This window comes from Schistocerca gregaria, chromosome 5 (assembly GCF_023897955.1).
Source record: "Schistocerca gregaria isolate iqSchGreg1 chromosome 5, iqSchGreg1.2, whole genome shotgun sequence".
NCBI lineage: Eukaryota > Metazoa > Arthropoda > Insecta > Orthoptera > Acrididae > Schistocerca > Schistocerca gregaria.
Window position 1 is genome coordinate 575,768,773 of NC_064924.1, and position 22,233 is coordinate 575,791,005.

The 22,233-nt window shown below is 46.6% G+C and overlaps 19 non-coding genes across 19 annotated transcripts; all 19 read right to left on the reverse strand.

The window, feature by feature from the left end:
- Nucleotides 1-57: 57 nt before the first annotated feature.
- Trnat-cgu (transfer RNA threonine (anticodon CGU)) lies at nt 58-129 on the reverse strand. The gene has a single exon. It is a non-coding gene; the product is annotated as a tRNA-Thr (tRNA).
- Nucleotides 130-818: 689 nt separating this feature from the next.
- Trnan-guu (transfer RNA asparagine (anticodon GUU)) lies at nt 819-892 on the reverse strand. The gene has a single exon. It is a non-coding gene; the product is annotated as a tRNA-Asn (tRNA).
- A 318-nt stretch (nt 893-1,210) lies between these two features.
- Nucleotides 1,211-1,282, reverse strand: Trnat-cgu (transfer RNA threonine (anticodon CGU)). The gene has a single exon. It is a non-coding gene; the product is annotated as a tRNA-Thr (tRNA).
- A 689-nt stretch (nt 1,283-1,971) lies between these two features.
- Trnan-guu (transfer RNA asparagine (anticodon GUU)) lies at nt 1,972-2,045 on the reverse strand. Its single transcript has one exon. It is a non-coding gene; the product is annotated as a tRNA-Asn (tRNA).
- A 318-nt stretch (nt 2,046-2,363) lies between these two features.
- On the reverse strand, nt 2,364-2,435 carry Trnat-cgu (transfer RNA threonine (anticodon CGU)). The gene has a single exon. It is a non-coding gene; the product is annotated as a tRNA-Thr (tRNA).
- A 689-nt stretch (nt 2,436-3,124) lies between these two features.
- Trnan-guu (transfer RNA asparagine (anticodon GUU)) lies at nt 3,125-3,198 on the reverse strand. Its single transcript has one exon. It is a non-coding gene; the product is annotated as a tRNA-Asn (tRNA).
- A 318-nt stretch (nt 3,199-3,516) lies between these two features.
- Nucleotides 3,517-3,588, reverse strand: Trnat-cgu (transfer RNA threonine (anticodon CGU)). The gene has a single exon. It is a non-coding gene; the product is annotated as a tRNA-Thr (tRNA).
- A 689-nt stretch (nt 3,589-4,277) lies between these two features.
- Nucleotides 4,278-4,351, reverse strand: Trnan-guu (transfer RNA asparagine (anticodon GUU)). Its single transcript has one exon. It is a non-coding gene; the product is annotated as a tRNA-Asn (tRNA).
- A 318-nt stretch (nt 4,352-4,669) lies between these two features.
- On the reverse strand, nt 4,670-4,741 carry Trnat-cgu (transfer RNA threonine (anticodon CGU)). The gene has a single exon. It is a non-coding gene; the product is annotated as a tRNA-Thr (tRNA).
- A 689-nt stretch (nt 4,742-5,430) lies between these two features.
- Trnan-guu (transfer RNA asparagine (anticodon GUU)) lies at nt 5,431-5,504 on the reverse strand. The gene has a single exon. It is a non-coding gene; the product is annotated as a tRNA-Asn (tRNA).
- Nucleotides 5,505-12,458: 6,954 nt separating this feature from the next.
- Nucleotides 12,459-12,532, reverse strand: Trnan-guu (transfer RNA asparagine (anticodon GUU)). Its single transcript has one exon. It is a non-coding gene; the product is annotated as a tRNA-Asn (tRNA).
- Nucleotides 12,533-12,850: 318 nt separating this feature from the next.
- Nucleotides 12,851-12,922, reverse strand: Trnat-cgu (transfer RNA threonine (anticodon CGU)). The gene has a single exon. It is a non-coding gene; the product is annotated as a tRNA-Thr (tRNA).
- A 689-nt stretch (nt 12,923-13,611) lies between these two features.
- Nucleotides 13,612-13,685, reverse strand: Trnan-guu (transfer RNA asparagine (anticodon GUU)). Its single transcript has one exon. It is a non-coding gene; the product is annotated as a tRNA-Asn (tRNA).
- Nucleotides 13,686-14,003: 318 nt separating this feature from the next.
- Nucleotides 14,004-14,075, reverse strand: Trnat-cgu (transfer RNA threonine (anticodon CGU)). The gene has a single exon. It is a non-coding gene; the product is annotated as a tRNA-Thr (tRNA).
- Nucleotides 14,076-14,764: 689 nt separating this feature from the next.
- Nucleotides 14,765-14,838, reverse strand: Trnan-guu (transfer RNA asparagine (anticodon GUU)). The gene has a single exon. It is a non-coding gene; the product is annotated as a tRNA-Asn (tRNA).
- Nucleotides 14,839-15,156: 318 nt separating this feature from the next.
- Trnat-cgu (transfer RNA threonine (anticodon CGU)) lies at nt 15,157-15,228 on the reverse strand. Its single transcript has one exon. It is a non-coding gene; the product is annotated as a tRNA-Thr (tRNA).
- A 689-nt stretch (nt 15,229-15,917) lies between these two features.
- Trnan-guu (transfer RNA asparagine (anticodon GUU)) lies at nt 15,918-15,991 on the reverse strand. Its single transcript has one exon. It is a non-coding gene; the product is annotated as a tRNA-Asn (tRNA).
- Nucleotides 15,992-16,309: 318 nt separating this feature from the next.
- Trnat-cgu (transfer RNA threonine (anticodon CGU)) lies at nt 16,310-16,381 on the reverse strand. The gene has a single exon. It is a non-coding gene; the product is annotated as a tRNA-Thr (tRNA).
- A 689-nt stretch (nt 16,382-17,070) lies between these two features.
- On the reverse strand, nt 17,071-17,144 carry Trnan-guu (transfer RNA asparagine (anticodon GUU)). Its single transcript has one exon. It is a non-coding gene; the product is annotated as a tRNA-Asn (tRNA).
- Between the last annotated feature and the right edge of the window lie 5,089 nt (nt 17,145-22,233).

Below are 22,233 nucleotides of genomic sequence, written 5' to 3' on the forward strand. Positions count from 1 at the left end.
TGTGATAGACATTACTCGAGGTAGCTCCGCACGTTGCAGCAAAGTTAAAAAAATGGATGCCTTCTGTGAGGTTCGAACTCACGACTCCTGGTTTACGAGACCAGTGATGTACCACTGAGCTAAGAAGGCGGCAACTCTGAATTTGTGAGCTATCCCCGAATTCTCACTTCATCACACTGAATCTTGCAGCCCTCGACCAGATAATTGATTTGGCGCACTGCTGCTGCTGGGAGTGTCCACATTGCCGTTCACCAAATCTCTCGACTGTTTCGCCCTTAGGATCGGTGACGACCGTCAGGCCACCAAAAGTTTGCAGTCTGCAATTTCTTGTCCTAGTGCACAGCTTTTGGGATAACGTGGGTCGACTGCGAAATGCGCCTTTCGGCTCCACTCTCTGGCTACAGTTTGCTGTTGTTCACAGTGGCACTGGCGTAGCCCATGGGGCTTCATGTAAGGCGACTGCACGTCGCTCGGCCAACAGTGGCCTACTGCAGACCGACACTTAAGAGACACAAAATACAAATCGACATCGAGAGACAGGCCCTGTCATATGGCACTCGCGACGTATACGCTGAAATTGAATGTAAATAAAACGTCTTTTGTAGTGGGCGCCGCCCCACTGCAGTGTCACACATGGTGAATAAATAGGAAAACAGTAGAACGTCTGTGTAGGGTCATGTTTTTACCTACAGTGCCACCTGCCTGAATGTGTATAAGCATCTGTGGCATCACTCCTTCGCAGCCAAATTGCCACACTAGCTGTGTATCTCTAACAAAGTAGACGTATGTCCTCACCTCGGTGACGGTTAAAACGATTTCGCCCCCGGGTGGGCTTGAACCACCAACCTTTCGGTTAACAGCCGAACGCGCTAGCCGATTGCGCCACGGAGGCGTTGACTTTGGCTCACTTGTGCTCTCTATATCAACGCAATTCGTACACATTCTGCAGGAATCTCGCAGAATGGTAGCATCTGCTTATGCCTCTTCACATGGATAACGTGCATGCACACTGTAGCGACGCTCATAAACGAATGACATTATACTACAAAATGCATACAAACCACGGTTCTGCCTATGCATTCAGAAAACCTCCTAGGCCAGTAGAATACTTGTCATAGGTTGTAGAACATCCCTTTCATTCAGTGTACTGCCATGTGATAGACATTACTCGAGGTAGCTCCGCACGTTGCAGCAAAGTTAAAAAAATGGATGCCTTCTGTGAGGTTCGAACTCACGACTCCTGGTTTACGAGACCAGTGATGTACCACTGAGCTAAGAAGGCGGCAGCTATGAATTTGCGAGCTATCCCCGAATTCTCACTTCATCTCACTGAATCTTGCAGCCCTCGACCAGATAATTGATTTGGCGCACTGCTGCTGCTGGGAGTGTCCACATTGCCGTTCACCAAATCTCTCGACTGTTTCGCCCTTACGATCGGCGACGACCGTCAGGCCACCAAAAGATTGCAGTCTGCAATTTCTTGTCCTAGTGCACAGCTTTTGGGATAACGTGGCTCGACTGCGAAATGCGCCTTTCGGCTCCACTCTCTGGCTACAGTTTGCTGTTGTTCACAGTGGCACTGGCGTTGCCCATGGGGCTTCATGTAAGGCGACTGCACGTCGCTCGGCCAACAGCGGCCTACTGCAGACCGACACTTAAGAGACACAAAATACAAATCGACATCGAGAGACAGGCCCTGTCATATGGCACTCGCGACGTATACGCTGAAATTGAATGTAAATAAAACGTCTTTTGTAGTGGGCGCCGCTCCACTGCAGTGTCACACATGGTGAATAAATAGGAAAACAGTAGAACGTCTGTGTAGGGTCATGTTTTTACCTACAGTGCCACCTGCCTGAATGTGTATAAGCATCTGTGGCATCACTCCTTCGCAGCCAAATTGCCACACTAGCTGTGTATCTCTAACAAAGTTGACGTATGTCCTCACCTCGGTGACGGTTAAAACGATTTCGCCCCCGGGTGGGCTTGAACCACCAACCTTTCGGTTAACAGCCGAACGCGCTAGCCGATTGCGCCAAGGAGGCGTTGACTTTGGCTCACTTGTGCTCTCTATATCAACGCAATTCGTACACATTCTGCAGGAATCTCGCAGAATGGTAGCATCTGCTTATGCCTCTTCACATGGATAACGTGCATGCACACTGTAGCGACGCTCATAAACGAATGACATTATACTACAAAATGCATACAAACCACTGTTCTGCCTATGCATTCAGAAAACCTCCTAGGCCAGTAGAATACTTGTCATAGGTTGTAGAACATCCCTTTCATTCAGTGTACTGCCATGTGATAGACATTACTCGAGGTAGCTCCGCACGTTGCAGCAAAGTTAAAAAAATGGATGCCTTCTGTGAGGTTCGAACTCACGACTCCTGGTTTACGAGACCAGTGATGTACCACTGAGCTAAGAAGGCGGCAACTCTGAATTTGTGAGCTATCCCCGAATTCTCACTTCATCACACTGAATCTTGCAGCCCTCGACCAGATAATTGATTTGGCGCACTGTTGCTGCTGGGAGTGTCCACATTGCCGTTCACCAAATCTCTCGACTGTTTCGCCCTTACGATCGGCGACGACCGTCAGGCCACCAAAAGTTTGCAGTCTGCAATTTCTTGTCCTAGTGCACAGCTTTTGGGATAACGTGGCTCGACTGCGAAATGCGCCTTTCGGCTCCACTCTCTGGCTACAGTTTGCTGTTGTTCACAGTGGCACTGGCGTTGCCCATGGGGCTTCATGTAAGGCGACTGCACGTCGCTCGGCCAACAGCGGCCTACTGCAGACCGACACTTAAGAGACACAAAATACAAATCGACATCGAGAGACAGGCCCTGTCATATGGCACTCGCGACGTATACGCTGAAATTGAATGTAAATAAAACGTCTTTTGTAGTGGGCGCCGCTCCACTGCAGTGTCACACATGGTGAATAAATAGGAAAACAGTAGAACGTCTGTGTAGGGTCATGTTTTTACCTACAGTGCCACCTGGCTGAATGTGTATAAGCATCTGTGGCATCACTCCTTCGCAGCCAAATTGCCACACTAGCTGTGTATCTCTAACAAAGTTGACGTATGTCCTCACCTCGGTGACCGTTAAAACGAATTCGCCCCCGGGTGGGCTTGAACCACCAACCTTTCGGTTAACAGCCGAACGCGCTAGCCGATTGCGCCACGGAGGCGTTGACTTTGGCTCACTTGTGCTCTCTATATCAACGCAATTCGTACACATTCTGATGGAATCTCGCAGAATGGTAGCATCTGCTTATGCCTCTTCACATGGATAACGTACATGCACACTGTAGCGACGCTCATAAACGAATGACATTATACTACAAAATGCATACAAACCACTGTTCTGCCTATGCATTCAGAAAACCTCCTAGGCCAGTAGAATACTTGTCATAGGTTGTAGAACATCCCTTTCATTCAGTGTACTGCCATGTGATAGACATTGCTCGAGGTAGCTCCGCACGTTGCAGCAAAGTTAAAAAAATGGATGCCTTCTGTGAGGTTCGAACTCACGACTCCTGGTTTACGAGACCAGTGACGTACCACTGAGCTAAGAAGGCGGCAGCTCTGAATTTGCGATCTATCCCCGAATTCTCACTTCATCACACTGAATCTTGCAGCCCTCGACCAGATAATTGATTTGGCGCACTGCTGCTGCTGGGAGTGTCCACATTGCCGTTCACCAAATCTCTCGACTGTTTCGCCCTTAGGATCGGTGACGACCGTCAGGCCACCAAAAGTTTGCAGTCTGCAATTTCTTGTCCTAGTGCACAGCTTTTGGGATAACGTGGCTCGACTGCGAAATGCGCCTTTCGGCTCCACTCTCTGGCTACAGTTTGCTGTTGTTCACAGTGGCACTGGCGTAGCCCATGGGGCTTCATGTAAGGCGACTGCACGTCGCTCGGCCAACAGTGGCCTACTGCAGACCGACACTTAAGAGACACAAAATACAAATCGACATCGAGAGACAGGCCCTGTCATATGGCACTCGCGACGTATACGCTGAAATTGAATGTAAATAAAACGTCTTTTGTAGTGGGCGCCGCTCCACTGCAGTGTCACACATGGTGAATAAATAGGAAAACAGTAGAACGTCTGTGTAGGGTCATGTTTTTACCTACAGTGCCACCTGCCTGAATGTGTATAAGCATCTGTGGCATCACTCCTTCGCAGCCAAATTGCCACACTAGCTGTGTATCTCTAACAAAGTTGACGTATGTCCTCACCTCGGTGACGGTTAAAACGATTTCGCCCCCGGGTGGGCTTGAACCACCAACCTTTCGGTTAACAGCCGAATGCGCTAGCCGATTGCGCCACGGAGGCGTTGACTTTGGCTCACTTGTGCTCTCTATATCAACGCAATTCGTACACATTCTGCAGGAATCTCGCAGAATGGTAGCATCTGCTTATGCCTCTTCACATGGATAACGTGCATGCACACTGTAGCGACGCTCATAAACGAATGACATTATACTACAAAATGCATACAAACCACGGTTCTGCCTATGCATTCAGAAAACCTCCTAGGCCAGTAGAATACTTGTCATAGGTTGTAGAACATCCCTTTCATTCAGTGTACTGCCATGTGATAGACATTACTCGAGGTAGCTCCGCACGTTGCAGCAAAGTTAAAAAAATGGATGCCTTCTGTGAGGTTCGAACTCACGACTCCTGGTTTACGAGACCAGTGATGTACCACTGAGCTAAGAAGGCGGCAGCTTTGAAATTGCGAGCTATCCCCGAATTCTCACTTCATCACACTGAATCTTGCAGCCCTCGACCAGATAATTGATTTGGCGCACTGCTGCTGCTGGGAGTGTCCACATTGCCGTTCACCAAATCTCTCGACTGTTTCGCCCTTACGATCGGTGACGACCGTGAGGCCACCAAAAGTTTGCAGTCTGCAATTTCTTGTCCTAGTGCACAGCTTTTGGGATAACGTGGGTCGACTGCGAAATGCGCCTTTCGGCTCCACTCTCTGGCTACAGTTTGCTGTTGTTCACAGTGGCACTGGCGTTGCCCATGGGGCTTCATGTAAGGCGACTGCACGTCGCTCGGCCAACAGCGGCCTACTGCAGACCGACACTTAAGAGACACAAAATACAAATCGACATCGAGAGACAGGCCCTGTCATATGGCACTCGCGACGTATACGCTGAAATTGAATGTAAATAAAACGTCTTTTGTAGTGGGCGCCGCTCCACTGCAGTGTCACACATGGTGAATAAATAGGAAAACAGTAGAACGTCTGTGTAGGGTCATGTTTTTACCTACAGTGCCACCTGCCTGAATGTGTATAAGCATCTGTGGCATCACTCCTTCGCAGCCAAATTGCCACACTAGCTGTGTATCTCTAACAAAGTTGACGTATGTCCTCACCTCGGTGACCGTTAAAACGAATTCGTCCCCGGGTGGGCTTGAACCACCAACCTTTCGGTTAACAGCCGAACGCGCTAGCCGATTGCGCCACGGAGGCGTTGACTTTGGCTCACTTGTGCTCTCTATATCAACGCAATTCGTACACATTCTGATGGAATCTCGCAGAATGGTAGCATCTGCTTATGCCTCTTCACATGGATAACGTACATGCACACTGTAGCGACGCTCATAAACGAATGACATTATACTACAAAATGCATACAAACCACTGTTCTGCCTATGCATTCAGAAAACCTCCTAGGCCAGTAGAATACTTGTCATAGGTTGTAGAACATCCCTTTCATTCAGTGTACTGCCATGTGATAGACATTGCTCGAGGTAGCTCCGCACGTTGCAGCAAAGTTAAAAAAATGGATGCCTTCTGTGAGGTTCGAACTCACGACTCCTGGTTTACGAGACCAGTGACGTACCACTTTTTTTTTTTTTTTTTTTTTAGTGCTCTACCACTTTTTTTTTTTTTTTTTTTTTTTTTTCTTTTCTTCCGCTCTACCAACTTTTTTTTTTTTTTTTTTTTTTTTTTTTTTTTTTTTCTTTTTTTTTTTTTTTTTTTTTAGCGTGGGGCTCGAACCCTCGACCCTGGGATTAAGAATATCATGCTCTACCGACTTTTTTTTTTTTTTTTTTTTTTTTTTTTTTTTTTTTTTTTTTTTTTTTTTTTTTTATGTATCCTAGCCACTTTTTTTTTATTTTTTTTTATTTTTATTTTTTGTTTTTTTTTTGTTTTTTTTTTTTTTTAATGAAGTAGTGGCAGGCAGGCGGCGGCAAAGAGGGCAGGGGTCAAGAATCCTGAGGCCTGGCCTCGATGTCGCCCCCATACCAGTCACCCATTTGTATATGTGAAATTTTTTTAATTTTTTATTTTTTATTTATAATTTTGTTTGAACCACTTTTTTTTTTTCCTCTTTTTTTTTTTTTTTTTTATGAGGATCTACCAGAAGGGATCCATTCTTCCACCAGAACTCAATCCGTTTCTTCTAGGTGAGTGAGGCGTTAACGGCAAAAAAAAAAAAAAAAAATGATGACACTATCAACTATGTTAAGCAGTGTTCGAACTAAAGTACCTTTTCTGGTTAGGATTAATAAATAAATAAATAAGAAATAAGTGATTAAAAAGGAATCTTCTCCTTTGTTGGTGCAAAATATAAGAAAACGAAAAGTGTTTGTTTTTTTCTCTAGTGTTGTCTTCACATCTTTCGTCTGTTATTGTCCTCTGCTGCTCCTCAATGATGTAGCGAATAGTCGGTTTCGCCTTACTTCGAAAGAAGGTTAAACATGCATTCATGTCTCGTGGTATAGTTTCGGGCGTTCTTTAAATATTACGTTCCCCGTCATGGCAAGGCTGACGGGTCGAGTGTCGAATCGCATATCACACAATGGTCTTGCTTAAAAAGTTGGCAAAGGTCGCCTTGTAGTTACGTTCGCGTGCGATCATGCTGTGCTGCAGGGTCAGGTATAGAACGAAATCGTCTTTGTTCTTATCGCCAGTACTAAAAATATAGTGCACTGTGTGACCTATTATCCAGTTGACAGCATTCCGCTTTGTCCTGGGAAATGGGATTGCATCAGGGTTGAGAAAGTCAGCTGGCGTTATCGCAGATGGTGAGGTCCTCTTGATGCTCGACAGTTTCTGTCGGGCGTAACCCCATATATCTTTCGTGGTACCACAGACGAAACGGTGTTCTTCGCTGTCTATGAGATTACACGTGACACACATTGGCGAGTCCTGCAAATGAATTGCATGAAGCCTGGACTGCGTCGGGATTTTTCTATTGACGGCAGCGTACCACGTCGCCTTTACTTGCGAAGGTAAGTAGGGGCTGTGGATGTTTTGCCACGTCGCGTCCCAGTTGTAGTTTGGAAATTTTTGTTCGATAACATTCCGTGATTTAGTTGCCACAAAGGAGTTGTAGATTGCCTTAACTGTCGTCAAATTCTTTTCAGAGACTGTTGTATGGACATAACTATACTCTAAGAGAAAACTCTTGAAGTGGTAGAGCGCAGTCGGTATATGGTGCACATCAATTGGCGGTTGAAGATCAGTCGGTGCGATTTCATTCAGGACAAGAGCGGTCAGACTGGTCGGTGACTGTTTCCATAGCTTGTAAGTTTTGCAGAAATAAAGAGCTTTCGCTTTCTTGTGTACATCGATGAGACTGAGTCCGCCATCTCGCGTTGGGAGTGTCAAGGTGTCATATCGAACTTTAAAGATCTGGCCACGACATACAAAGTGTCCAAGCGCGGACAGCATGCATTTGGCTATATCGGTGGGGATGGGCAAAACTTGAGCCACATAATTGATTTTGGCAGTGATATAAATATTGGCCAATTCAACCTTTTGAAGCTCGTCCAATTTCCTGACGCTATGTAACTTCGCACAAGCACGAATTTTGTTGAGCAATTGCTGATAATTGGCGGCAATGGTGTGGCGGATGGTGTTCCGAAAATCGACACCGAGACACGTCATCCTAGTGATCTCTTTAAGCTGGCCATTACCGATCGCGCCTATGCCTTGCCCAACGTTCATGATCCCTGATTTCGTCCAATGCAGTTTCGCACCAGATGCCTTTTCATATTGTGAGATGATCAGGAGACCCCTCTCGACCTCATTGACATTCATAGCTAGGAAGGTAACATCATCAGCGTAAGCTCGGCACACTATCTTCTGCCCGTGTATGTGGAGTCCTTGTAAACGTTCCGTCAAGGTGACTAGCAGCGGTTCGATCGCAATGGCAAACAGCGCCATCGACATAGGGCAGCCCTGCCTAACAGAACTGTTTATCGGGACGGCGCGACTTGGCTGACCGTTAACGACAAGTTTGGATGTACTATTCCGTAACAATTTCTGTATGATGCTGATGAACTGCGGAGGAAAACCCAGAGTCTGCATTATCTGGAAAAGGTAAGGATGGTTCACTCTGTCGAAAGCCTGTGCGAAATCTAAAGTTACGATAGCACATCGGATTTTGCAAGCGTCCGCAACAGAAATCACATCTCGATAGTCTGATAATGTCTGATATATAGCTCTGTCCTTTCCAACACTCGTTTGATGTGATCCAATGACGGTATGCATCACAGTTTTCATTCTCGTTGCGAGAATGCGAGCAAAAATTTTGTAGTCGCTGTTGAGCAACGTAATGGGTCGCAAAGTTGCGACGGTGTTATTGCTCGTCCGTTTCGGGAGTAAGACCACAAGTCCTTCACTGAATGGCGGAGGAATGGGCATGTCCGGTTGGAGAAGTTCGTTGCAGAGCACCGTCAGCTTTGTCTTCAGTTGTGGCCAGAAGACTTGATAAAGTTCCACCGGGAGACCGTCACATCCGGGAGATTTGTTTTTTGGACTGTGGAACACCACATCTTCCAGTTCATCTTCCGTTACATCGGTGACGAGTTCGGCTACATCCGCAGGGCTAAGCCTGTGCGTTAAGCTGCTCCGGAACTCTGCAAGGGCTTCGTCGTCGGTAGGTTTATTGGACATCAAGTCAGTGTAATAAGTTTGAACGGCGTCTCTGATATCGTGTTGCCGAGTTAGAATCGTGCCGTCTTCGGATTGTAGTTCAGTTAAGATCTTTGTCCGTGCTCGTTTAGTTTCACGTATCAGGTGATAAATGGATGGCTGTTCGCCTTTTGCCATAGTCGAAACCCGACCTCTAATTTTGTAACCTTCCATCTGTTTTCGTTTCAAAAGTAATATTTTTGCTTGCAGTCTTTTAATGCGGGGGTAGTTGTCAATCACAGTGGCATCAAGAGTATATAAGTCTCGAAGACATTGATAATAAAACTCCATCGTTCTCTTAAACCACCAGTTCTTATTCCGGGAATATTGTATCATGGATTTACGAATTTTCGGTTTAGCGCATTCGAGCCACCATTGCAATGCCGAGCCGTACGTACTGAATTTGGCTTCACTTTCATTCCACGCTCGAGTGAAGGCTTCTCTGCATTCAGGATCGTCTAAATGTGCAACATTTAGTTTCCATAGTCCTTTGCCTCGGTAGGTTTCCTGTTTCCCCAAATTCAGCGTGCAAATATAAGCCGCATGGTCGGAGAAACTGGTTGGCCAGACCTCAGTTTGTAAAATTCGCTGTCTGAGAGTGTCCGATACGTAAATGCGGTCCAATCTACTCGCTGAATGATTCGTGACGTGAGTAAAACCAGGTGTTGTACCAAACTTGTGCTCCCACGTATCGACTAAACGTAAATCCTTGACGATCTGTTCTAATTCAATCGATTTATTGAAATGCGGCGTCTGATCTTTGGCGTTAAGTACACAGTTAAAATCTCCCGCCAATATTAGGTGGTCACATTGTGTTGCAAAAAGCGGAAGTATTTCTTCCTTGAAAAAGTCCGCTCGGCGTCGCCTATTAGTTGAGCCGGATGGTGCATACAGATTTAGGAGTCTAACATTATTGATAGTCACGCCAATTCCCCTACAACTTATGAGTCGTTCTACATTCTGGACGATAATTCCTTCTTTCGTGAGAATAGCGGTGCCTAAATCAGAACCGTGTCCCGGATTGGCCGTCACATTATAACCGGGAATGTGGTCCAAAGCAATGTCGGCGACCTCCTGAAGCAAGAGGATATCAATGTCGGCGGCGTATAAGAGGTCTACGATGTTGTCGAGTTTGAGGGAACTGCGGATTTTATTTATATTTAATGTACCAATTTTATACGCCTGCTGATCAGTCATTCACGCTCTTACGAGAGTAAGAAGGAATCGGCGCCGTTTTAAAAGAAGTCAGAGTCCTCTTCTTTGTTTGCCTGCCGTGGATCCAGTAACTTATCATCATGTGCCGGTTCTACTGCCGTAGAAGGCTGTTCGGGAAATCGGGAAGTGACTGGAATATCAGTTGCATCAGCGTCCATGTGTTCGACCTCTGGTTCCGCCGCCCAGTCTATAGTGCTGGGGTTCTTGGACGCAAGAGGATGATGTTGTCGTTGTTCTTTTAAACAATGATCAACATCGTCACTGCACATGGGAGACACCTGGCCGGTAGCATCGCGAGAGGGCTCAGTTAGCGTGATTGCACGATCTTCATCCCGCAGGTGTGCAGAAGTTAGCGCCCGTTGTCGGGAGGATTCTGGTGATTTTGCACTGACTTTGTCCATGATTTGCTGCACCTTTCCCCGCAACGACGCCGCCGCCTCTTCCGCACCCTGGCGGGCGATTCTGCGTTTCTTGTTCTTCCGCGGGGATTTAGCAGGTGGACAACGCTCATCGGAATCCGAGATTTCATGGTGGGGTTGTGGGGAACGACATTCAGCAGTCACAGTCCTGACCTGCGTCTCTGAGGAGGTGGAATTTTGTTCTGTTGACAGAGTCGGGGACTGCGCTACGGAATCAACCACGTCACTCACACTCAGGTGTTGCTCTTGTCGCTCAGAAATGTCAACAAGTTGCTCGGCCGTTGGAGGAAGGGTTGGTTGGGGGCGAATGTCTACTTCGGTATCCATGGGCAGTTGGTCGGTCGGTTGGTCGCGAGCCACCGAAGCGTAAGTGGTGGACAAAATAGTCATCTCCGCGGACTTCACCGGTTCACCTGTCGGCAGCTGCACAACACGTCTTTGAATACATTCAGAACGAATATGACCTGGAGAATTGCAAACTGCACACGTTCGTGGTTGACCATCATAAATGACGATACCTCGATAACCGCAAACGTTAATGTAAGACGGAATATGTCGTAATAAGTCCACCTTCAACTGCCTGACACCGTTCAAAACCGGATATTTGTGAGCACCGGACCATTTTTCTGCAAAATTACTGAGGACCTTCCCAAAGGGTGCAATAACAAGATTGATCGCATCTGTAGGAACTTCAAAGGGTAGCTCAAAAATTCGAATTGTTCGAATACCAAGTCCCACATGATCGACAGTAACTTCGCCAATATTTCCATCACTGTGTTTAAACTTAAGCTTACCACCGGTATTATTGACAACTCGTTCGCATAACTCAGGGTTTTTCAGCTTCAAGTACATCACACTACTCACAATTGACAAGTGAAAACCAACAGTATCTTCAAACGGAACTTGAACAACTTCCTCTAACCAATCCTCAATTTCGAAAGATTTAGGTCGAGCAAAACGTCGATCAAAGGTAAATTTCAGAGTGTCCTTTCTACTAAGTTGAGCCATTACTGCATTTTCGAACGTTGACAGAATATCTAACTACTGCGAAGCGCCGGCGAAAACGCACAGACTTACACAGCGGATGTAAACAAAGCCAGCCGCAGAGCGAAGCACAGCACGACGAACCGCTCGCCACCGCCGCTGCAGGCAGACTGCCACTGAGCTAAGAAGGCGGCAGCTCTGAATTTGCGAGCTATCCCCGAATTCTCACTTCATCACACTGAATCTTGCAGCCCTCGACCAGATAATTGATTTGGCGCACTGCTGCTGCTGGGAGTGTCCACATTGCCGTTCACCAAATCTCTCGACTGTTTCGCCCTTAGGATCGGTGACGACCGTCAGGCCACCAAAAGTTTGCAGTCTGCAATTTCTTGTCCTAGTGCACAGCTTTTGGGATAACGTGGCTCGACTGCGAAATGCGCCTTTCGGCTCCACTCTCTGGCTACAGTTTGCTGTTGTTCACAGTGGCACTGGCGTAGCCCATGGGGCTTCATGTAAGGCGACTGCACGTCGCTCGGCCAACAGTGGCCTACTGCAGACCGACACTTAAGAGACACAAAATACAAGTCGACATCGAGAGACAGGCCCTGTCATATGGCACTCGCGACGTATACGCTGAAATTGAATGTAAATAAAACGTCTTTTGTAGTGGGCGCCGCTCCACTGCAGTGTCACACATGGTGAATAAATAGGAAAACAGTAGAACGTCTGTGTAGGGTCATGTTTTTACCTACAGTGCCACCTGCCTGAATGTGTATAAGCATCTGTGGCATCACTCCTTCGCAGCCAAATTGCCACACTAGCTGTGTATCTCTAACAAAGTTGACGTATGTCCTCACCTCGGTGACGGTTAAAACGATTTCGCCCCCGGGTGGGCTTGAACCACCAACCTTTCGGTTAACAGCCGAACGCGCTAGCCGATTGCGCCACGGAGGCGTTTGCTTTGGCTCACTTGTGCTCTGTATATCAACGCAATTCGTACACATTCTGCAGGAATCTCGCAGAATGGTAGCATCTGCTTATGCCTCTTCACATGGATAACGTGCATGCACACTGTAGCGACGCTCATAAACGAATGACATTATACTACAAAATGCATACAAACCACTGTTCTGCCTATGCATTCAGAAAACCTCCTAGGCCAGTAGAATACTTGTCATAGGTTGTAGAACATCCCTTTCATTCAGTGTACTGCCATGTGATAGACATTACTCGAGGTAGCTCCGCACGTTGCAGCAAAGTTAAAAAACTGGATGCCTTCTCTGAGGTTCGAACTCACGACTCCTGGTTTACGAGACCAGTGATGTACCACTGAGCTAAGAAGGCGGCAGCTCTGAATTTGCGAGCTATCCCCGAATTCTCACTTCATCACACTGAATCTTGCAGCCCTCGACCAGATAATTGATTTGGCGCACTGCTGCTGCTGGGAGTGTCCACATTGCCGTTCACCAAATCTCTCGACTGTTTCGCCCTTACGATCGGCGACGACCGTCAGGCCACCAAAAGTTTGCAGTCTGCAATTTCTTGTCCTAGTGCACAGCTTTTGGGATAACGTGGCTCGACTGCGAAATGCGCCTTTCGGCTCCACTCTCTGGCTACAGTTTGCTGTTGTTCACAGTGGCACTGGCGTAGCCCATGGGGCTTCATGTAAGGCGACTGCACGTCGCTCGGCCAACAGTGGCCTACTGCAGACCGACACTTAAGAGACACAAAATACAAGTCGACATCGAGAGACAGGCCCTGTCATATGGCACTCGCGACGTATACGCTGAAATTGAATGTAAATAAAACGTCTTTTGTAGTGGGCGCCGCTCCACTGCAGTGTCACACATGGTGAATAAATAGGAAAACAGTAGAACGTCTGTGTAGGGTCATGTTTTTACCTACAGTGCCACCTGCCTGAATGTGTATAAGCATCTGTGGCATCACTCCTTCGCAGCCAAATTGCCACACTAGCTGTGTATCTCTAACAAAGTTGACGTATGTCCTCACCTCGGTGACGGTTAAAACGATTTCGCCCCCGGGTGGGCTTGAACCACCAACCTTTCGGTTAACAGCCGAACGCGCTAGCCGATTGCGCCACGGAGGCGTTGACTTTGGCTCACTTGTGCTCTCTATATCAACGCAATTCGTACACATTCTGCAGGAATCTCGCAGAATGGTAGCATCTGCTTATGCCTCTTCACATGGATAACGTGCATGCACACTGTAGCGACGCTCATAAACGAATGACATTATACTACAAAATGCATACAAACCACTGTTCTGCCTATGCATTCAGAAAACCTCCTAGGCCAGTAGAATACTTGTCATAGGTTGTAGAACATCCCTTTCATTCAGTGTACTGCCATGTGATAGACATTACTCGAGGTAGCTCCGCACGTTGCAGCAAAGTTAAAAAAATGGATGCCTTCTGTGAGGTTCGAACTCACGACTCCTGGTTTACGAGACCAGTGATGTACCACTGAGCTAAGAAGGCGGCAGCTTTGAAATTGCGAGCTATCCCCGAATTCTCACTTCATCACACTGAATCTTGCAGCCCTCGACCAGATAATTGATTTGGCGCACTGCTGCTGCTGGGAGTGTCCACATTGCCGTTCACCAAATCTCTCGACTGTTTCGCCCTTACGATCGGTGACGACCGTGAGGCCACCAAAAGTTTGCAGTCTGCAATTTCTTGTCCTAGTGCACAGCTTTTGGGATAACGTGGGTCGACTGCGAAATGCGCCTTTCGGCTCCACTCTCTGGCTACAGTTTGCTGTTGTTCACAGTGGCACTGGCGTTGCCCATGGGGCTTCATGTAAGGCGACTGCACGTCGCTCGGCCAACAGCGGCCTACTGCAGACCGACACTTAAGAGACACAAAATACAAATCGACATCGAGAGACAGGCCCTGTCATATGGCACTCGCGACGTATACGCTGAAATTGAATGTAAATAAAACGTCTTTTGTAGTGGGCGCCGCTCCACTGCAGTGTCACACATGGTGAATAAATAGGAAAACAGTAGAACGTCTGTGTAGGGTCATGTTTTTACCTACAGTGCCACCTGCCTGAATGTGTATAAGCATCTGTGGCATCACTCCTTCGCAGCCAAATTGCCACACTAGCTGTGTATCTCTAACAAAGTTGACGTATGTCCTCACCTCGGTGACCGTTAAAACGAATTCGTCCCCGGGTGGGCTTGAACCACCAACCTTTCGGTTAACAGCCGAACGCGCTAGCCGATTGCGCCACGGAGGCGTTGACTTTGGCTCACTTGTGCTCTCTATATCAACGCAATTCGTACACATTCTGATGGAATCTCGCAGAATGGTAGCATCTGCTTATGCCTCTTCACATGGATAACGTACATGCACACTGTAGCGACGCTCATAAACGAATGACATTATACTACAAAATGCATACAAACCACTGTTCTGCCTATGCATTCAGAAAACCTCCTAGGCCAGTAGAATACTTGTCATAGGTTGTAGAACATCCCTTTCATTCAGTGTACTGCCATGTGATAGACATTGCTCGAGGTAGCTCCGCACGTTGCAGCAAAGTTAAAAAAATGGATGCCTTCTGTGAGGTTCGAACTCACGACTCCTGGTTTACGAGACCAGTGACGTACCACTGAGCTAAGAAGGCGGCAGCTCTGAATTTGCGAGCTATCCCCGAATTCTCACTTCATCACACTGAATCTTGCAGCCCTCGACCAGATAATTGATTTGGCGCACTGCTGCTGCTGGGAGTGTCCACATTGCCGTTCACCAAATCTCTCGACTGTTTCGCCCTTAGGATCGGTGACGACCGTCAGGCCACCAAAAGTTTGCAGTCTGCAATTTCTTGTCCTAGTGCACAGCTTTTGGGATAACGTGGCTCGACTGCGAAATGCGCCTTTCGGCTCCACTCTCTGGCTACAGTTTGCTGTTGTTCACAGTGGCACTGGCGTAGCCCATGGGGCTTCATGTAAGGCGACTGCACGTCGCTCGGCCAACAGTGGCCTACTGCAGACCGACACTTAAGAGACACAAAATACAAGTCGACATCGAGAGACAGGCCCTGTCATATGGCACTCGCGACGTATACGCTGAAATTGAATGTAAATAAAACGTCTTTTGTAGTGGGCGCCGCTCCACTGCAGTGTCACACATGGTGAATAAATAGGAAAACAGTAGAACGTCTGTGTAGGGTCATGTTTTTACCTACAGTGCCACCTGCCTGAATGTGTATAAGCATCTGTGGCATCACTCCTTCGCAGCCAAATTGCCACACTAGCTGTGTATCTCTAACAAAGTTGACGTATGTCCTCACCTCGGTGACGGTTAAAACGATTTCGCCCCCGGGTGGGCTTGAACCACCAACCTTTCGGTTAACAGCCGAACGCGCTAGCCGATTGCGCCACGGAGGCGTTTGCTTTGGCTCACTTGTGCTCTGTATATCAACGCAATTCGTACACATTCTGCAGGAATCTCGCAGAATGGTAGCATCTGCTTATGCCTCTTCACATGGATAACGTGCATGCACACTGTAGCGACGCTCATAAACGAATGACATTATACTACAAAATGCATACAAACCACTGTTCTGCCTATGCATTCAGAAAACCTCCTAGGCCAGTAGAATACTTGTCATAGGTTGTAGAACATCCCTTTCATTCAGTGTACTGCCATGTGATAGACATTACTCGAGGTAGCTCCGCACGTTGCAGCAAAGTTAAAAAACTGGATGCCTTCTCTGAGGTTCGAACTCACGACTCCTGGTTTACGAGACCAGTGATGTACCACTGAGCTAAGAAGGCGGCAGCTCTGAATTTGCGAGCTATCCCCGAATTCTCACTTCATCACACTGAATCTTGCAGCCCTCGACCAGATAATTGATTTGGCGCACTGCTGCTGCTGGGAGTGTCCACATTGCCGTTCACCAAATCTCTCGACTGTTTCGCCCTTACGATCGGCGACGACCGTCAGGCCACCAAAAGTTTGCAGTCTGCAATTTCTTGTCCTAGTGCACAGCTTTTGGGATAACGTGGCTCGACTGCGAAATGCGCCTTTCGGCTCCACTCTCTGGCTACAGTTTGCTGTTGTTCACAGTGGCACTGGCGTAGCCCATGGGGCTTCATGTAAGGCGACTGCACGTCGCTCGGCCAACAGTGGCCTACTGCAGACCGACACTTAAGAGACACAAAATACAAGTCGACATCGAGAGACAGGCCCTGTCATATGGCACTCGCGACGTATACGCTGAAATTGAATGTAAATAAAACGTCTTTTGTAGTGGGCGCCGCTCCACTGCAGTGTCACACATGGTGAATAAATAGGAAAACAGTAGAACGTCTGTGTAGGGTCATGTTTTTACCTACAGTGCCACCTGCCTGAATGTGTATAAGCATCTGTGGCATCACTCCTTCGCAGCCAAATTGCCACACTAGCTGTGTATCTCTAACAAAGTTGACGTATGTCCTCACCTCGGTGACGGTTAAAACGATTTCGCCCCCGGGTGGGCTTGAACCACCAACCTTTCGGTTAACAGCCGAACGCGCTAGCCGATTGCGCCACGGAGGCGTTGACTTTGGCTCACTTGTGCTCTCTATATCAACGCAATTCGTACACATTCTGCAGGAATCTCGCAGAATGGTAGCATCTGCTTATGCCTCTTCACATGGATAACGTGCATGCACACTGTAGCGACGCTCATAAACGAATGACATTATACTACAAAATGCATACAAACCACTGTTCTGCCTATGCATTCAGAAAACCTCCTAGGCCAGTAGAATACTTGACATAGGTTGTAGAACATCCCTTTCATTCAGTGTACTGCCATGTGATAGATATCGCTCGAGGTAGCTCCGCACGTTGCAGGAAAGTTAAAAAAATGGATGCCTTCTGTGAGTTTCGAACTCACGACTCCTGGTTAACGAGACCAGTGCTCTACCACTTTTTTTTTTTTTTTTTTTTTTTACATCTGCAGCGGAACAAAATCCCGTTCCGCCCAAGGTGGGGCTCGAACCCTCGACCTTGCGATTAAGAATATCATGCTCTACCGACTTTTTTATTTATTTTTTTTTCCATTTTTTTTTTTTTTTTTTTTTTATTTTTTTTTGGGCCTCCCATCACCCCTTTTAGCCCAGCCTTGCGCTCTCCATAGTTCGCCTTCATCGGCGTCGGCTTCTCACGCCATGTACATTACCATAAACTGATGAGACGAAGTTAATCCCTTTATCGTGGAGAAACTAATGTACCCCTTCTTTGGGCTTATTGATAACGTGAAAAAAGAATGAAGTCTTCAGTAGGTAGAAACAGAAGTTATGTTCAGTTTGTTTCCTTCTTCATCGCTGTTTTTTGTTGTCACACTTAAAGCAAATAGTCTTCCTTGACAAAGAAACGTCAGAGGGCATTTCGAAACTGCCTCTTCTCTCTGAAAATGCTTAAAAAACAAACCATATTCGGTGAGAAGCAACTATTTATAATGGCTTCTTGAAAAATAAATTAATAAACGTTGAACTCAAAGAACGGCAATTCCGGTAAAAACTAAAATAATTTTTTTTTTTTCACGATTGTTAAGTAAGTTAGTAGTGGTGAACACTCTCTTACGTTTGTCTTCTGTGTCCGCAGATATTTCTTGTTAATTCTTTTACATCAAGGTCTTGATTAAAAAATTTGCGTATGTTTCTTTATATTTACTAGTCTTCAGTAACATGTGATGCTCAGTTAGCAGAGAGATCCAAAAATCCTCTTGGCTTTTCTCTTCCTTCGTGAAGAGGTAATGGACCGTTGCCGCTTTCAGCCAATTGACTGCGTTGCGTTTCGTGTTAGGAAAGGGTACATCATCCGGTGTCAAAAAGTCCGCAGGCGTTATAGCGTTAGGTGACGTTCGAAGGATGAGTGCCAGCTTTCGTCGGACATTCAGCCAGATATCTTTAACCTTGTCGCACACGAAACGATGTTCTTCGTTATCAATTAAACTACACGTTGCACACAAAGGCGAATCCGCTAAGTGGATCGAATAAAGTTTCGAGTTTGTTGCAACTTTCCTATTTACAACAAAGTACCATGTTGCTTTCAGATGAGTAGCTAAGTTACGGTTATGAATATTTGCCCATATCACTTTCCAGTTAGAACATGGATAGTTTTGTTCTATTTTGTTGTTCTTCTTTTCTCCCATCAATTTGCCATATATTTCTTTTACGTTTGTCATGTCTTTTTCCGGAATTCTTGAATGTAGGTAGCTATATTCTATTAAAAACCATCGTAAATGGTAAAGTCCGCTCGGTATGTGCTGCACATTAATAGGCGGAGAGAGGTCATCTGGAGCTATTTCAGATAGCAAGTGCGCGGCGATGCAGCTGCCGGATTGTCTCCATTGTTGAAACGTATTGGAGATGTACAGAGCCTGCGACTTTTTAGTAACATTCGTTAAGTTTAAGCCGCCATTATTAGTGGCGAGCGTCAGAGTGTCATACTGGATTTTAAATATGTGGCCACGGCTCACAAAATAGCCTATTGCTGACATAATTTGTCTGGCGATGCCGGCGGGTATTGGCAGTATCTGGGCGACATAATTGACTTTGGAAGTAATAGAGACGTTCGCTAAAGACACTCTCTGAATTTCATTTAACTGTCGAATACTATGTGTCCGTACACTAGCTCGTATGGTAGTTAGTACTTGTCTATAGTTGGCCGCAATAGTTTGACGTATATTTTTTCGGAAATCAATGCCGAGACACTTCAAGGCTGTTAGCTCACGTAACTGACCGTGTGTGCGCATGCCAATGCCACGTCCGATATTGAATATGCCGGACTTGGTGTTGTTTAACCTCGCGGCTGACGCTCGTTCGTATTTTTCTATTATGTGCATTGCCGTCTCGACTTCCGCTACATTCATAACGAGAAACCCAACATCGTCCGCATAAGCTTTACATATTATTTTGTTTCCTCGTATTTGCAATCCTTGTAACCGCTGAGTCAAGGTAGCGAGCAAAGGTTCGATGGCCATGGCAAAAAGTGCCATGGACAACGGACAACCTTGCCTGACGGAACATGCGATCTCGACTGGCCGGCTAGGCTGTCCATTTATGATGATTCTGGAGGAGTTATTCGTTACCAAACGTCGTATGAGGTCGACGAATCTCGGCGGAAAACCCATTGCGCCCATCGTTTTCAGGAGGTAGGAGTGGCTGATCCTGTCGAAGGCTTTATCGAAATCTAACGACACGATGGCACATTTTAGTCGACATACTTCTGCTATTGAAATTATGTCGCGGTAGTCGGACAGCGTCTGCTGAATTTTCCTATCTTTGCCCACGCTAGACTGATATGGGCCGGTGACGCTGGCCATTACATTTTTAAGTCTGTGGGCTAAGAGCCGCGAAAAAATTTTATAGTCACTGTTCAGCAGAGTGATTGGTCTCAAATTTCCAATTTTTTTGCCAGCCGATTTTTTTGCGATTAACACTATCATACCTTCACGAAAATCTTTCGGTATCTCCTTATTGAGGTTCAGAAGTTCATTACAGATGCATGTAATTCTATGTTTTATATGTTCCCAGAAGACTTGATAAAATTCTGCTGGTATGCCGTCAGCTCCAGGGGATTTATTTTTTGCACTTTGATAGACAGCATAGTGTACATCGTCTTCGGTCGCCTCCGCTATTAGAGCTTCCGCGTACGCGTTACCAACGCGTCCTTGCAGGCGGGTCAGTAAATCGTCCTGTGCTTTTTCGTCTACCTCTTTATGTGAAAACAAGTTGCCGAAATGGGTTAGTATTTCTGCTTTTATGTCGTTGTGCATTGTCAAGGTGGTTCCATTATCAGTTTTAAGCTCCGTCAGTATTTTGCGGAATCCTCGTTTAGTTTCACGAATCACATGATATATCGAAGTGGCTTCTTTTTGCGCCACAGTCTCTGCTCTTGACCTTATTTGGTATCCTTCAAGCTGTTGTCGCCTTAATGTCAGTATTTTTGCCTGGAATTTTTTAATTCTCCCATGGTTCCCAATAGCTGTAGCACCTTGCAGGTAGAGTTCTCGGAGACAATGAAAGTAAAATTCTATCGTTCTTTTCCGCCAAAAGCTCTTCTCCCGGGAGTAGTTGATGAAACATCTCCGGATCTGAGGTTTGGCGCATTTGAGCCACCAATCCAAGGTCGAGTGGTAAGAGCTGAGTTTGGTCTCGCAGGCTCTCCAAGTGGTGAGAAAGGCTTCTCGACAGGCAGGATCTTTTAAGTGTGAAACATTAAGTTTCCATGGCCCTTTATATCGACAGGTTCCTTGTCGTTCCAAATTTAATGTGCATATATATGCAGCGTGGTCCGAAAAAACGGTTGGCCAAACTTCAGACTGCAGGATGCGGTGTTTCAGATTGGGCGAGACATATATTCGATCCAACCGGCTCGCTGAATGATTAGTGAGGTGGGTAAAGCCGGGTGCCGCGCCGTGCTTTTGCTCCCACGAATCAGTTAAACGGAGCTCGGTGACGATACGTTCCAGGTCCGGCGATTTGTTGTAGTTCGGAGTTTGGTCTTTGGCATGTATGACACTGTTAAAGTCGCCTCCAAGGATGGTATGGGTGCAGTGTACACCAAACAAAGGAACAATTCCCTCCTTAAAAAACTGTGCTCGTTGGCACCGATTGGTAGAACCAGATGGGGCATAGACATTAATAATCCTGGTGTTATAAAGCGTGCCGGCAATGCCTCTGCCGTTAGGCAGTTTTGTTACGTCTGTAATGACGACGCCCTCTTTGAAAAGAAATGCGGTACCCAAATCACATCCAATTCCAGGATTGACTATAGCATTATACCCCTGTATGAAGTCAAGTTCGATGTTTGTTACTTCTTGTAAAAACAAAATGTCCACATCAGCTGCATACAGGAAATCTTTTAAATTTTGTAAATTAAATGGGCTACAAATTTTATTGATGTTCAGCGTAGCGATCTTATAGGCCTGCAACGGAACTACGTTAGCCAAGACGGGAGTGTAATTAGGAAAAACTCTGGCAACATATCATTTCGAAAAAACATTAAGAAATCTGACCCGAGAGACATGTGGACACAAGTCAGTAAAACCGTTCAGACTAGAAATATTCATGACTTGGGAAGGGATCAGTCGGCTTCTCCGTGTCTGGGACAGTATCCGTCGCGGCGATGACATTCAAGACGACGTCATCGCGTGGTGTGGCCATCGTGGTGACTGTAACGGTTCCTGTGGTGTCCATAATTTCGTCCTCCTTTGTAGTGTCGTCGACATCGTCTGCCATCGGATTCGACAGCCCTGTCATCGGTTCGTCATTAAGTGGTGCACTATATTCAGGTGTTTGCTGGTGATTTTTATCTTCGGTTCGGGTAATTGCTACGTCATCGGAGGGCAAACTGGCAGAACCGGAGGTACTATCCAAGGACACAGGGTCTTCGTTAGATGACTGCTAATTGCACTGCAAGTTCTCAGATGCAGATTGACGTATTTTGCCCCCTATTTGCTTCGCCTGTTCACGCAGTTGTGGTGCAGTCTGCTCTGCACCTTGACGCGCGATCCTCCGTTTTTTAGATTTCTTGGGAGATGCGTCTCGTGGTGGACTTTGGACGGTACCTGAAGAAGCCTCAGGTTGCAAAGTAGCACTACTCGAAGTGACTGACGCCAGGTCTGATTTCATTG